A 17,216-nucleotide genomic window follows, 5' to 3' on the forward strand; every position below is an offset into this window, starting at 1 on the left:
CGTATGTCTTTAGATTCGAAAAAGTGTTCTCTAAATAGGCTGGGTAGGAGTAGAGAGAGAAATGCAGAGAGATTGAAAGTAGAGACTTACCACAACAAATTTTGCACCTCCCAGCAGATATATGTAAAGGAGAGGAAGACGCTAAATAGTCCAACTAAGAGCTAGGAGATGACTTGGAGAAAGGCAAGTTTTACAGTAATGTGTTCCTCAGAAATTCAGAAAACTGCAGGTTTTGACTGCAGCTCAGACTAGGAAAGTCTTTTTCCAGGTTCCTAAAGGGACGCATATGATTTGACAACATACTCCAGAGGAAATAGAGATAGGAATATAGATATAGGAAAATAGAATGAATATGAAAAGGATAGATCTGTTCTCATTTGTCATTCCTCAAAATTTCTAGAGAAGGAGTGTGGTTCTAGGTCCAGATCTTTCTACAGCTTCACTGTGAGAGGATCAAGAAGCAAGAATTTAAACAGTTCTTATTCTACTGAGCCATGCAAGAGAATTAAAAGACCAGACAGGCCTTTTTTCCCAAATCTGTAAAGGAGGTAAAAATGGGAAGCAGAATTTGCAAAACATTGGTTCTAGATCTTACTGAAAGTGTCCAGGCTTTGAAATATGTACAACTGTACATGCACAACAACCGGGGATGGACTTGATTGCTTATATTTTTTTGAAACCTGAGAATGTCATGGTTGAGACTGCAAGGGGTTTAAATGTTGGGAGTCAAGAAGATAGCAAGCTCAACCCACATAAATATGTACTTAGGAATGCAGAGATATTTCAACTCCAAAGAAAACCATCACAGAATATAAATGTTTATAAACATGTGTAAAACAAGGGGATTTCAAGAAAATATTTTATCGTGAGCCAACAAGATGTGTGAGATGCACAAATGGGAGAGCTTTATGTTTGCCTTAAAAATCTTATTTGTGGATTTTGTGCTTTCAAGAAAAGGGAAATATTTTACACTTTATAAATGAAAGTCCTAGTAGCCTATTCACCCTTAAGGAGCAGAAGAATAGAGGATTCTGAACTTAGGGGTACACAATCTGTTTGTTATATTATGTGAAGCATGGACAGAGAACACTTTAGTGTCTCCTGTAAATGAGTTTAAAGGGTCCATGTTCTTCTCTACTTAAATACATTTGGCATCTATTTTTTTGCTCAAGTATCCTGCTTAGCTCCCCAGTGGTACTCTTGTAAAATATCTCTTAATGGCTCTTTTATTCCTGTGGGTTCTTCATAAAATCTTTTTACCTCAAAAGCCTTAATATTTTTTGTTTGTTTGTTTTTAGCTTCTTGTATGGAAACAACTAGATATAAAAAAATCTGCAGTACGTAAAACCATTTCATTAATGATAGAAATAAATCTAGTGAGAAAATATGCCTATAAGATGATGAACAAAGACATATCTTTTTAATTTGCATACTGGGTTTTTTTGAAACTTATAATACAATTAACTCAATAATATGAAAAGAAAAATCTCATGAAATATGTTGGTTCTTCAAAAATTAATGAAAAGAGGAAAAGATTTGTGGTTTTTTAAAATGTTTGTTCTGAACTGATGGTACAAACGAAATAAGAATGACAGCTCATTTCAAGTGACCAGTCTTGGTACTCTCTTGTGTTTAAATGATGTGTTCTGAAAATATAAGTCTTATAAGCCTTACCAACTCTCAATATCCCCTCAGGGTCCTCTAAATCGCTTCTCTTTTCCTCCTTTCCCTGCCAAGAGCAATGGCTTCAATTCTAACCTATCTAGAAATATAAAAACAAGAAAAGTGTTTTAGGAAAGAAAAATTAAAAACCACCACAATATTCTAATTTCCCCAAATACCTCATAGAATAATCAATATTTTAAATACCAGACTAGTGAGTACAGAGATATCTTTGGATACATAACATTTTTCCACCTCTTCAGAAGAAAATTTGCAGACCAATTTCCCTGACATCTTTTCAAATGCTGAAAGTCCCAAAATTCTTTTCAAATTGCATTGTTGTTCTTTAGAAGAAAATTCTAAATATTTAAAACCATGATATCTTGAAATCACGATGTAGTCAAGTCAATACTTTTCCATGGTTTACATTTCCTGGCAGGTACTGCACTCCACTCAGTATAGGCTTCATGAGATTATGCTTGAGTGTATAAGCAATCAGGTAATGTATGCAGTTTATCTAAAGCTGGTCAAACAACAGGGTATTAAAGAGGAGTACATGTTACAGTTCAATATAGTGATATGCCTCAATAGTTGTTGGATGGGAAGTGAAAGAAGCAGTGCTGTTAAACCCCAAAGCACGCCCGTTATTGGACAATAATATGTAAGTGAAATGCATTATTATGATTAAAAATAGGTCATTTCTAAAGGAAATATACTAGATGCAGACGGGAATAACAAATCATGTGTGAGAAGAAATGACCTTTAACAGAACAAAGAACAGTAAATAGAAAAGGCTGTGTGAGACTTCTCTTTGCTAATAGGAGGAACAGCCCTTGTTTGCCAGGGTGGTACTGGGGAAGCTGCATGTCTCCTGTCTCCTGCCTGTTAGTTTGACTGAATCCACTTGGCTGCAATCTGCAGTGCATGTGGACTGCCCACAGAATGTGCAGGTTAGGAAGGGCATATGAAAGGACTGAATAGCTAATTGTTGCCTCTGGCTGTTTATCACTGCTGAGTCTAAAAAGAGAATGGAAGGGATTTAAAACAATGCAAGAGAGTCCAAGGCACCATCATCAACCCTATTAACAGAGATAATAAAAATGATTCATAAATGGAGCTGCGCACATCATCCTTCAGAAGGAGGTTTAAGCAGTTGTTTTGGGGATATTCAGCCTCAGGAAGTTAAAGAAAGATAATTTTACTCCACCAAAATAGCTGGGGTTATAAACTGGCAGTGCATGTTAGGATATAAACTGAAAGTATTTTATTTTTCACAGACATTCACAATGTAAAGTCATATTCTCACAGTGATACAGGGAATGGTAGCTACCAGTATCACCAAGAATGAAGACCTAAAGACCTTCTCCATTCCACAGCAAATTGCAAAATTCTGTATAGAAATGTTTTTAAACAAACAGAAAGCCATAAAGCTCCAGGAAGGATTTGGTAGGAAATGTAGAATAAGAATCAGAGTAAATTTATGAAGATTTATTATTTGCTTTCAAATTAGTCTTTCATTTAACATTCAGTGAGTCAGTGTATGAATGCTGCCTGGAACACTGAATTTAAACAAGAATTTGGTCTTAATGCAGAAATTAGTACCGTAACGAGCCACAAAATGAATGTTGACTGATCACTCCACCACTGAATACATCTTCCTAAAGGGCTTATCTGCATATGTTTTATCTCAAAAGTTTCACAAAAGACATCCTTCTCAAAATAGGGCCAGTTTGAAATCAGCACATCAAAAATTCAGTGACATGTAACTGCTCTGAATTCTAGGTTTGGAGCTGCAATTGCAGTGCCAGTAAAGAGACCAGAAAGCTTTTGGCAAGAGCTTTCCAGTTTTGGCTCATATGCAAAACCTGTGTAACATTCTTTGAGTTGAAGTGTTTAGAGAAAATGTCACATTTTTCTACAGTGGAATTTTTTTTTATATTCCTTTTGTATGAAATTACACATATCATAATGCATTTATTCACCTGCATATATTCTAATCTGAAGGGATTAAAGGGCTCGTCTTTCGTATTTTTCTAATAGTCCTCCCCTCAGAAAGTAGCCTATTGTAACTATGACATTCATTCAGTACATTCCATTTTTATTTTCAATTTCGAATCATTATTTTAAAAAAATCATTAAAGAGTATTGAACTCATGAAAGCCTGTGTTTATTGTCCTGGAAGCTGATGTCCTCTAGAAAGAATGCAACCTTTGAGTTAGTAATGGTAGACCAAGGATTCACCACAGCTGTGAACATCCTTTAGCCACATTGTGAACACTTCCAGTTTATATCCACCCTAATCTGTCAGGTTGTGACCAAGAAAAAGGATGCCAATATTATTAATTGTTTCTGAACTGACAACGTTATTAGAGTTGAAGAGGCCTGTTTATATGAGCCACTAAGTAGTGCATGAAACAGGGTGTGAATTATCTTCAACCTCGAAACTTCCACATCAGTTTTGATTATCTGCATAAATTCAGTCCACAGTTAAATGCTCTGGTAGTTTTATTTTTCTTTCTTCTTCTGTTATATAGCTTTTCTATATTCTTGTTTCTAGGACTGAAAGCAAAAGCAGTAGGAAGTTTCCTTGTGCAAGAAACTCTTGACTCCTTCTGTGGAAATGAATTACAAAGGGTTCTTAAAACTATAAAAACAGACTAGAGAGACATATGTATATTGACTATTCTGCTCAACATACAAGCTCTCATATCCATTCATAACAACTAATGCCACAGAAGATGTTGCAATTTCAAACCTACAGTTTCCTGTAGCACTGACGTAGCAAAGATGTTGACAGATGGATTTGTAACCCTGTAAGACATAAAAAAAGTGAATAAAATATCAAACGGTTAGAGGAGGTAGAACGCAATTTAATTGCCTCTATTCTAATACACAAGAGAACATTCAATAAGATTAAAATTAAAGAAAGTTGAAATATTTTTTTCACCGTTTGAATACTGGGAAATCCGTTGCCACTTGATGTTACAAAGATCAAGAATTCAGCAAAATTAAGAAAGGAATCAAATTTTATAAGTAGAGCAGTCCAGTGTCAGGCTAATTAGCTATAAGCATGTGATGTAATGAGTGTTAAACTTTACACTTTGAGATAAAAGCAGTCTTGATTCTGTAATTAATTTGGAAAAGACTTAGGGTATGAGTCAGATAACTTTTATGAGCTGGCTGCAGGATTTTTAAATCTCCCTCTGGGGTGCTAAGTGTTTCCTAACAGTATATGATAGAAGGTGGACCTGACTTTGACCCAGGATGACAATTCACATGTAAATCTAAATGCAATTGATAAATTCTTCTGAAGAATGGCCCAGCTGCAGGAAATAGAATTCCTGATTTTCAGGAAGTTCCAATCTTACAATCTCAAAGAAAAATAAATATTTTTCTGCAGATATATTCATTAATTTCTCCGTGTTTCCAAACAGGAATCCCATTTGTATGAAATAAAATTAAAACAAGCTTAAACATGCAATTGCTGACTTTTTTATTATTTCTCTGATTTTAACTCCATGTATCTTGTAAGCAGGTCGTTAAGATAATGGCAGTAATCTTACTCATCTGAATATGCGTTGTCCTCTTTGATGTGCCTAGCAATCAATGTGCTGCTCTGTCTGAAATTAAATAGTAACACCAACACCCGCAGTAAGAAGAAGAAAGTGAGTGTATGAGAAATATTTCCTTAATAGCTTTAACTATTTGTGAAGACTAAAATTACCCCAGTAAGTTATAAAAAGGTCACAGCTCCCCTCATTTATTTAATGCCATGAATATAGTCCTTTATTCTGGAGTTTGCCTGCAGTCAAAGCTAATTATTACCACCATATTACATAATTTTTCCTATACGGTGTGTAGATGAGTAAATGTGTTGTAAACAACCATCAAGCTCCAGCATGATCATAGCATGAGTGAGGAAATGAGCAACTACCTTTCAAATCTCATTTCCAGGAGCTGCTGTAAATTAAGATCAGGAGAAATAATACTTTTGAATCTTTGAACTCAGATATTAGACTTCTATTGTTTTTACTAATTTCAAAAGTAAGCCTGACTCATTATTCTTATTAGAGATGTATAATTACATGATTGAAGGTTAATGGCTTCACAGGCCTATTTCAGAGTCTCAGAACTTATCCAAGGTCTCCCTAATGACAGGATTCAGAATCTCTGTCCATGGGCCCACCAGACAGCACTACCTAGGGAGAGCAGAGACTTTTGATAACTGATGGACAAGTATTCATTTGTTTTGATTCCAGAAGCCATTATTTTTATAATTGCAGGATAATGTTTTAGAAAGACTTTTCTGGTTATAACATAGAAACTTTATGCTCCAAAAATCTGAGCACCATGGCCCTATTTAGCAATTCACATTAATAGTTGCTTACCTTCAAGCACTTAAACAGTCATTTCTTATTGACTTCTGTAGCATTTCTCACATGCTTCAGGATAAGCTCCAGTTTAAGTGCTTTTACAGATAAGAAAAAAATTGCTCAGTGTCTTGCATGACTGAAGAGTAAATTTTAGGCAAGGAAAGAGCCTGGTAATCTTTTCTCTCTAGACTTCAAAATACCTTTTTTTAGGAAATCATTGTAGTTTCTTGTACAGTTTCAAAGTATGCGGTTTTATTTCCTTTTTTTTTAATGGATATATTATAGCTCTATTTTTTATCATGTTCTTTCATTAAAATTTTATTAGAAATTACTTCATGTGCTCCTGAAACCTTTCTGTCACATGGTCCCTCTGCATGTCTCCATGGCTCAAGAAGATACTTGCAGTTGTTGCTTTAAACTAGAATTCAAGTACGGTAAGAGAGTTTCGTTGCCATAAATTGCATTCTTCATCCTTGATAAATAGTACTGTGCAACTGCAAAAGTAATCTGATCATTATTTTACAAGTTAAAATTGGGTATTTTGCAAAATTTTACATTTGTGTCAACCTTTTATTGTTTTTGTCCCAAGTGACAATACAATAATGCAAAATCTGGAGAGTTTTTATATAAATTGAAATAACTTTTTTTCATGGCCTTGATTTAGGAACAGAGTTTGCAATTAAGAGAATTAATGATTGTTCTATCAAGCTGTCAGCCTCATATAGGCCTCAGGCATCCTTAGGTAACCTCTAAATGGAGAAGGGTAATTCAGGACAGCTTTTCTTCACAATTTGAGTACAGTGACTTTATTAGTTGCCACAGCTGTGCTTTGAAAAAATCTGAAAGAACATCTCAAGAGTTCTCCCTGGTAGGTAAACTGGCCCTTGAGACATATGACTAGAGAACTGTTCTTCAGTGGTGGTGTGAGCCTCATGAGTATCCAAAGTAACCAAAGGTGTAGAAGATCTCCAAAGTGGTATCCTGTGCAGAAAACATAGGATGGTCCAAACCATTAGGTGGTCCAAATCATAGGTCATCCAAACTATTGAACAACCTATTCTCTTCTTCCATAATTGTCCTAGTCTGTGAAATGCACCACTTAAACTCATGTTGTCCCATCTCTGGACACATTGAAGGTCAGTTTGGACAGGGCTCTGAGCAACCTGATCTGGTTGAAGATGTCCCTGCTCATTGCAGGGGGGTTGGGCTGCATGGCTTTTAAAAGTTCCTTCCAACCCAAACTATTCTGTCATGCTGGTATAGACTGGTTGCACACTGAGAGACAGATTGATCAATTCATTTGTCCCCTTTTTTCTGCCTGTTGCCTCTGTTGGCTCAGAGTAGTTGGGAAATGCCCTCTAGCTGTCCTGCCTTCCTTTATAGTAGGTCTGTGAATGCCCAAAACCATCCTACGAAAATTTTAGGAAACATATTTGTGATGGTTGCTTGTTTATTTCCTCTTATCCTTTATACCCTCGGCAAAATTAGAAATTTGGGGGAGAAAAATTTAAACAAATATGGAAAATATTTTTGCATGGAAGAATGTATACCTTTAATATAAATATTACGCTTCATTGCTTTGAAATGGTTTCTAAAAGTAATGGATATTTCAATCAAAGTTATTTTGATTCAGAACCACAAAATCAGATTATTACAAGTCCTTTATACAATTCTTTTTACTGCTGCTCTTTATTGGTGTGCTGCTGTAAGTGCATTTCTATGAATGTGTAAGGAATCCCATTAGTTTTCCAAGCCTTTCCTCTAAAACAATACTTTCTTCTGTATGTATGTTTTAATATTAGTCCTGTGCTTGCGCACTGATAACAACTCTTTCAACAGATTATATGGCAATAATATCCACAGTTTTCACTTCTTTTTTACTTAGTTTTAGTAGTAGATCAGAAATATTTCAGTCAAGATCCATGGAAACAAAATGATGTATTGAGGAGGACGGAAAATCAGAATGGGAGAGATTTCAAGCATGGAGAGACATTTATGGAGCTTGAATGGACTGATATCTTATTGGACTGACCGTTAGTCCCCAGTTCATCATTGGTTTTATATTAAGTTTAATGTACCCCAATGTTATTCCCCTCAGTCCCTCAGATTTTCCCGCCAAAAGTTGTTTACTCCCCTGTTCTCCCCTGCTTTCCTGCTCCTCTGTCACTGCTTGGCTGAGAGTTGTCGCAGCGCAGAGTGAGCCCCCATTGGTCCCTTCCCTTGGATACCCATAAGTTACACCCACCTTTCCCCTGTCTCCCAATCCTGTCTCACCCTTAATTGTTAATCCCATGCTCCACCCCAGTTATGAATCCTCCTCTCACCCTTACCCTCTATAAGTCCCTGTTTGCCTTTAATAAACTGGCATTGCACCCAGACTTTCAGCTGTGTCTGAACCCTTTTGTGTGGTGCCGCGTCCCTATCCCTTTTTCCCTCGGGCCGTGGCAATGTATTACATATTTTCCATTCTAAAGTTTAATTTCCATAATTAATTAATGCATATATATTAATTTACTTCAAATTCGTGTGTTTTTCATTACACTCTTCCTCCTAATTTCATGGAATTTTATACCTCATATCGGTATATGTACTGTTAAAGCGATTTTAACTGTAATCAATGCATTTTTGCAAGTATAAATTATTGTAAATATTATTTTATTTTTACAGTTTCATGTGAGTCTTTGGGTTTGTTGTTATATAAAATATTTAAGAAGTTTTGAACAAGTGCCGTTCCCAACATAATATTATATTACTGTGGAGGCAAGACTGAATATTTTGAGGGTTATTTTGGAGATTGATTGAGATTGAGAAGAGATTGAGAACAAAAAAGTCAATTTGAGATTGAGATATATAAGAATAAAAAAAATCTGCATATTCAGGAGAAAATATAAAAATATACTACCTTTATGTCTAAATCTGGCATTATACATTTAAGAAATTTAAGAATATAATTATTCTTAAAAGAAAATCAAATTTTTGTGAGATAATGAACAAGTAAGGTGCAAGAGAGAACTTTCAGTAACTCCTGTTGAAGCCACTTGTGGAGATTTTATTCCATTCAGTCTGATGGTGGAGTGTCTGTTCCATATTTTCCCTTTCCATTTCATCCTGTCTTTGCCCCAGCCAATACTACAGATGTGGAAATAATGTTCTAAACAGAACTCATTATATGGGGCAAACTCTTTACTCTGCTTTGTGGTAGTGCTGTGAGAGCAAATGACTAGAGAAATATATTTCACGAAGATAAAAAAGGCTTCTTTCTAAGATCACTTAAATTAAGGTGACAAATGCTAAAAAGTTTAAATATGTCCTGATGCTTGTGACGTTATTAGTGCCCAACATCACTAGAATGGAGTAAAACCAACTCTGACAGAGTACATCTGAAAATCATAGCAATACTGACAGTATTAACTTAAGTGTGGAAAGCGTAATGTCCTTTTGCATTTTGTTTGTCCATATAAGTACATTTTGTACTTTCTTGACTCACTGTATTTAAAATTGTTATCAAGTTAATAGAAAATTTCCAGTTATCAAGAGGTTTATAGATTAACTGCTTTGATGAGAACAGGTCGGAATTGGCGAACATCAGTAACTATCCAAGGTACCAAGCATGCTGGAAGTTGCACACTCTGCCAAGTCTTTAAAATGTTATAGTGGTGCTTCTATGTGCTGTGTCCTTGTGTGTGTTCCTAATACCTATGTGTCTGAAGTTCAAATAGAAAAATATCTACAGAAGTATAAAGTTATTGCACCTTGCCCACATTGATGTAAACTTGACGAAGGCTGGTGTTCCTTCGCTATTTCTGTTTTTAAAAGCCTTTATGTGTAAATACATAGTGCATTAATAAAATAATATTTAGGATGTGAGCCTTAAAAACTATTTCATTGCATCTTGCAGAAACAAAAAATAAAAACAACCAATATCTACAATGCAGCTATGAAGGTGGAATCAATGTTTCACTGTTATTTGCCGTAATTGGCTTTGAGCATCACAATGCATGTGTAATTGGGTCTGTACTTGTATTCTTCAAGGATTCTGTGCTATTTCTACTTGAACCCATTTTTGATATGGTTCAGCTCAGCGGTGCCAGCTACCTCTTGTTATGCAGTTGAAAAACTGTGACCATTAAAAATAGGATACGGTGTGATTTTGTTTTGCAGCACGGCATGGAAAATCAGTTGCTGTTCATAACAGCTCTGTGGTTGGTTGATTTAAAGCAGGAGGGCGACTTCGAATTGACAAGCAGACAGTTCATGAAAAAGGATATTGTATCTTTAAGGCTTTCTGACTGATTGTGTTTAACTGCGCTACTCAGCAGGCAGTAATTAGGCGGTAGCTTTGCTGAGAAACTTAAAGCAGAGGCTGTGTTGCTCTGTGCTCTAGAATTAAAAAAAAAAAAAAAAGAAAAAAAACCCAAAACCCTGGATTTGGACAAATGGGATTTTTACTGGTTTTTAACCAGTATAGGAGCAAACAGAAAGCAGACCCCTTGAGGCTCCTAAAGTTATCTTCCCATGCAGATAGTCTCTAGGGAGCTGTGGCGCTTGAGAAAGGAGGCAATGAGAACCATTATAGAAGCACATGACACTATTGCTGAAGGTCAGAGTGGTATTGGAATAAAAGAGAAGCTGCTGATACAAAATGACATGACTGCTGCATCTTCTGGGCCAGCTCACAATTTTGATTGGAATGTAGCTCAAATGCATCATGAATGTGATTAATAATAAAAGTACACAATAATGACGATGGCTGAACTGGTGCTTCCCCAGACTGCTGCAGAGCAGGAGCGAATGGGAATTTCAGAGAAATGGCAGCAAACAAAATATGTAGCAAATGCTACCGCCTGAGGACAGTTTGGTTTGAAAATGCTATTGTAGTTTTATGGAGTGGACACTGCAGTGCACTGTTGCAAACACTGAATACAGGAATGAGTTGTCAGCTTTCTCCTCCTGAGTGTTACAGTAATGTAGTGAATTGTGGAACAGAGAAACACAAAGTTATGATTTTGTCATAAGCAGCATAGGAGTTTCATAGAAGCACTCCTTTCTGCTGTCACACCTGTATTTTCTATTGCTGTTATTTTGATGTTGTGCTTGTCTTAAGAGCAATTAGACTTTGAAAAGACTCAAGATTCTATCACCATTTATATATACTGCAGCCTCTAACTACGTTTTAAAAAAAAAGATAGTTCATTTGTTTATGTGCTGGCATTATGCTACTGGAAAATGAAGTCATCCATTAATAACATAAATGTATCCTATGTTTTGATTTGGCATCAGGTAGTACATATTGTCCAAGGGTCACAATTTAAATATGATGAGCTCTATTTTTACTGCATAGACTAAGCTTCTTTGTGAGGTCCAGCAAAAGTCTTTTGACTCCTCTCCATAGTTCTGACATTGGTTCTGATAACTTTGAGTCATTAAAGTGAATCTTCTTCAGCAAACACTGTGGTTTAACAAATCTTTTTTTTATTTTATCTTCTTCATTCACATGTTAACAAGAAAGTAAATTAGCATGTAAGTTGGCAAGAACACTACACTGAGAAACATGCATTTTCACAAGACCATTGTCCTGAGGCTTGTAGTTTTGTAGAAAGGTTTGATCTGAGTAAATTATGAAAGCTTATCAGAATTCTCTGACTGAATGTTTATAAGAGCCAGAACTGCTTTCCAATTACAGCTGGGCTTACAGCAGAAAGATGGATTCAATGTCACTGCCTAAAATTCACCCATCTTTATTTCCTGTTTTCAAGGTTGATACATTTTGTGTACTTCAAAAATGCTCTTTGAAACTGGGTACCCAGAAGATCAAGAATTAAATAGCCAAAGTATTTTTTCTAAGTGACAATGATCCTAATTCATTGTCAGTTAATGCTAGGTGGTTTTTGCTCTAGTATTAAGTTCTTCAAAACTGTAGCAGTATAGGACACTATTTACAGAGGCTTTACATAGGGAGGAAAATTATTGCATTAAGTCAAATAAAATGAATAATTCATTACATCACATTTTGTAATCCTGGCGTTAAGCATAAAACCAGTGGTTGATATTTCAGCAAAATGTTTTTGTATAATTTCAAATAGCATGTAATATAAAACAATAACTGCATACCTAACATGAAAAGCTTGCAGGCTAAGAGGGTCTTGCTTGGTGTTTCTATCTTCCTCTATGGTGTTTCAATATCCACATTTTGAGGTGATGCCTACAAGTGCCCATCTTCCCTTGGAATCTACTGGGGCCAATGGAGTGTCTGTCTTTTAACCTGATTGTAACATATTGCCCCAGCTCTTTACCACAAATTTGAAAATCAATTTTCATATCTTGCAAAAACTATGGACGTCTCATCTGTTTCTATGGTTATTCTACTGAGAATAAACAACTCAAAGTAAGAAGTCTTTCTGTTTTTTTCTGTTACAGCTGTCCTCTCTCTCACACATACTTGCACACATGTGTCTGGACACAGATGCATACGGTCTACACATATATTCTCATGTATGCATGTACATATATGTCTACTTGTGCAATATTTATATAGGTAAAAGTACAGCAGCTGTAAGTTGTACAAATGATAATGTGAAATATATCCTTTTTTCCAGAGTCATCATAGAATCATAATCATGCCTTTTCTGACCTAGATGTTTTTTACCTTTGACTTGAAATTTTTTGGGGGGTTGTGTGAAACCCAGTGTTATTTGTTGTTTACATTTGTCATCTGGTAAAGCCTCTCTTGTTTTGGATGGGAACCCACACTGATGGAAAGATGTTTTGCACCCTCAGTTTCATAGCCTCCAAAACAGATCTACTTTAATGATGTCCTTACATGGACTGATTATTATGCTATATTCCAGGCTGAAATAATTGTGTACCTGGCCATCTGCTTCTTCCTTTTTCAGCACCTTCTTGTGGACAGCTGCAGGGCACTTGGTGGGGGCTGGGGCAGACTCCTACTGAGGTGTCCATGCATTCATCTTGTGGGAAAGGACGGACTTTGTCAGTGAATTTCAAAGCTGTTTAACTAAGCATTTCCCCTTTCTGAGAATAATAACCTTTAATAGCCTACATTTCCAACAGGAGCAAACACATCATCCCTGTAAGGTAAAAAAAGGTCTGCTAGTCATAATGCAAATCCAGAAGAGCCTTCTAACCAGTTTTTAACTTTAAAATAGCAAACTACTGATTAATTGTAATGGTCAGTCAACTCCAAACTAGATTAAGAAACTTGAATACTCTGAGAATAATATATGGGTACCAATTTCAAAGGAGGGTACAAATATAGCCATTTTGGATTAATGTATATTTCTCAAAATGTAGCAGGATGAATTTAATTAATTTTATGGTATTCATGGCATTTAAAAATTATTTTAGTGAATTACTATGGAAAGCGTATCTTATTCTTTTAATTAATCTTTTATAAAGAAAATGTTTTCATCCAAGATACTAAAGAAGAACATTATAAACATGCTCAGGCAAGAGGTAATAGATTTACTGTTTAATTGTAATGTTCCGTTAAGCATTTTAATGGAAAACCTGATGACCCAATTATACAGCAAAAGTGGAAATTCAGAACACAGTATCTGGATTCAAATATAAAAATGCTGAGATGCATAATACATAGGAGTTTGATATCTATTCTGCTTCTTGTCAAGGAGGTATAAAATTATCAAGAATTAACAGACAAGAGAAATCTGATCCTGGAAAGAGCTAGGCATTCTGGAGAGGAAGATAAATTGTATTTTAACTTAGAATAGTAACCTCTCTTTCTGTGCAATGCAAAATCAGTATTTTCTTTAATTTTCCTGCACTGACATCCCATTTGTTCTGTACTACCCCTATTCATAGTGGCATCAGCAAGATCTTCCCAGGATTAATCCTTCCCACTATTGAAAGTCAGCTACAGAGTTAGCTAGTTTAAGACTAGATTTTCCAAGACATCTGTAGCTCAGTCAGGAGCTAGATATGCCTTAGTCTTCCCTTTCCATCTAAGCCGTGTGTCCCAAACTGAGGTCCTAACAGGCTGTTGGTGAGACTGTGAAGAATAAGAGAATGGCTTACAGGACCACAGCATTTTAATAGTCTTCTCAAGTCCAAAAAGTAAAGTTAATAATGTATTAGTCTCCATTAGAACCTACAATTACCCCAAAAGTCTACTCTACTTTGACAAAATGTTTGAGAATGACTGCAGTGTTCAATTATTTTGTCTTCTAAAAGAGGTATACAGCAGCAGATACAAGAAAATCTTCTATCTCCAATATGTCACAGAAAACACAGAAAAATGATGTTTCATTCAATAAGTGGTATTTTGGGTCCCTAATGGTGAAGGAAGAAGTAATGAGAATGTGGCTGTGCAGATGCCATTATTCAGAAAAAATGAAGTTGTTATGCAAAGCACTTAAGAAAAGGTCCTAAGGAAAATATGCAGACACATGAGACCATAAAATTATCAACTTTACTTAATGCCTTGAGAGAGAAGAATTTGAGGGTATCTGACCTGGTCCCAGTCTTCATCAAAAGGGAGACTGAGGAACAGGTCTTTTTCAGCCTGCTGGTATTCACTTTTTAGCAATCCAAGCCTTGCTTTGTTCCCTGCCTCTACACAGAGAAATGTTATCTACTAAGTAAAAGCCAGTGCCAAGCATACCACAACTATAGCTAGTCTCTGGAGTGCAATTTGGTTGTTTAATTTTACTTAAATTTTGCACAAAAATCTGTATCATATTTGCTGTGTTATCAACACAAATCCCATTAGTTTATATTTAGCCTCATATGATATTTATATCTTGCAGCTTTTCATGGGGCTGTGATAGACCACAGACATGCCAGTATCGATTTAATCTCCATTATGATCTACATCATGAAGTATAGATGCTCAGAAAGTCATTAGCATACCAATTCAGATTGTGGTGGGATTCTTGGGGAACCAATGCAGTGGTAGTAACTCACTGTTGCACTTTCCCTGGGAGAAGCTGACACTCTTAACTTGTGACCTACAAATGTATAATTATTCTTAAAAGCCAAGCAGTTTCTTATGTGGTTCAGAAATTCCTTAGTGTCTTTTACATATCTTTTTGTCTGCAAGTTATGGAAAAAACTGTATCTGGAGTAATTGGTTGTTCCAGATTTGGTTCTGATCATTCAAAAAGGACTAGATACAAATGTGGAGACAATGTAATGAAAAAGTTCAAGATTTTTAAAGAAAGAAGAGACATGACCCTGTAATATAAATGTAATGCATTTTAAATAGGGAGCTGTTAATAGTGTTACAGAAAGACAAGGCTTACAAAAAACAAAGTAAATAAATTTTGTAAGGAAATAACTTTCTATAAAGAAATTAATTACTCCAATATAGAGGAAGAGTGGCAACTACATTGAGAGACCAGTCTGGTAAAATCATCAGCAATTTAGTAACCTGAAAATCTAAAATAAAGAATCCAGAAAGTAGTAAGTAGTTCAAGTGACTACAGATGAATATGAAAAAATAGCAGAAGATATTGGAACAAATTCAGAAGTGCTGAGGGACAAACCAAGAAACTTTTCACAAGATACATGAAAAGTAAAAAGAAAGCAGTTATAGTAAGAGCAAGACGAGGAAAATTAAGACCACTACTCGACAGAAACTGAAAAATTGAAACTAGTACACTTAATTCATTTCTGTTTATATCTGCACCATAAATATTATGAGGAGTCAGGAAGTTAGTACTACTAACAACAAGTAAAGCTGTGAGATCTCAGGATAAGACAACAGTTTAGAAAGTATGAAGATAACACAGATATTCTCAAATGCCTGGGTCTAATGAAATTTCTATTATAGATGTAGCTAAAGCAACTCTGGAATACTTTCAGAGGGGATATTACAGAAGAATAGAGAAGGGCAAATGTAAAGACTGTGATAACAAGGTCAAAAGAGAGCCAACGAAATGTACACTAACCAGGTTCACTTCTCTGTGAGACATGCTCTCGCATAATGAAACAAATTACTTATAGGCACCTCAAAGAACATGAAAAGGTATGCAGTCAGAATGGTTCAAAGACAAATCATGTCACACCAGTTCACCTGTGATACAGTCCTGGACAGTGTACTGGATATAAGAGAAACAGTAAACACTACTGCTTTTGATTTAATAAATGCTGTGTCACATGAGCATCTCATAAACTCTTTGGCTCCAGACACATGCAAAACTGATGAAAAAACTATACTGAGTACTTAGCAGTTTGGTACTACTCCACATTTTCATTATTAATCTGGAAGATGCATTAGGTAGACTTTTGCTTATTATATTTACAGGGAACACTACTGTGGGAGGGGCTGCAGTCATGCCAGAGAATGGGATTAGAAGTCGAACTGGAGAAATCATCTGGAAAAAACTGAACACAATTCAGTAACTAGAAATACACAAATCTTCTCTTAGGCATGATGAACTGAATATGAGATAGGAAACAATAGACCAGGTTTCAGATGTGTAGAAAAAAACTGGGAGACATAATGGGTCACAAACTGAGTATGAGTCACCAATGTCATGACAGAGTGAAAAAAGGGAACACTGGATGAGAATATATGTATAAACAATAGTGAATAATCCTCTTAATCTATTCAGTATTACTAACACTTATTATTATGCTCCTGGGTGTTATTGTGCTTCCAGGAGAGAAAATAAAAATTTAGAAAACAAAACCTACCAAAATATTGAAATAACTTAATACATAACATAGAAATCAGGTAATTGGGGGTCGGTGTGTGGGTGTGTGTAGTAATTTCACAACAGGTTAGATGAATTTTCTTATGGATTTTTTTGTTAAGTGGAGGAGGACTTTTAGTTTTTGACACCAGACTTTTTCAAGATAGATGAAATTTCTAGTGTTTTTTTCTAGAAAAATCAAAGTTGTTATCACCAAGCAGTAAATTAAGACTGAAAAAAGGTAGCCTTTTGCTGATTCATGCAGGAATGTGTGATTGTTTTTTCTGTGATAGAACCTTCTAAAGCAAGATCTAATGTTTTCAACCTTTAAAACTAGAAGGAAATCAGATGCAAATGTGGTACACTAACATCATTATTACCTATTGGTCCCTGGACATTATCAGCTTTTAGAGATTTGATTTTTCTGGAGACAGAGATGTACAGAGTTTGATAGAAGGTTTTGCTGTGAATTAGGCTATTGCAGCAAATGGGCTAAGATTTCTCAAAG

This window comes from Lepidothrix coronata, unplaced genomic scaffold (assembly GCF_001604755.1).
Source record: "Lepidothrix coronata isolate B3197 unplaced genomic scaffold, Lepidothrix_coronata-1.0 Scaffold166, whole genome shotgun sequence".
NCBI lineage: Eukaryota > Metazoa > Chordata > Aves > Passeriformes > Pipridae > Lepidothrix > Lepidothrix coronata.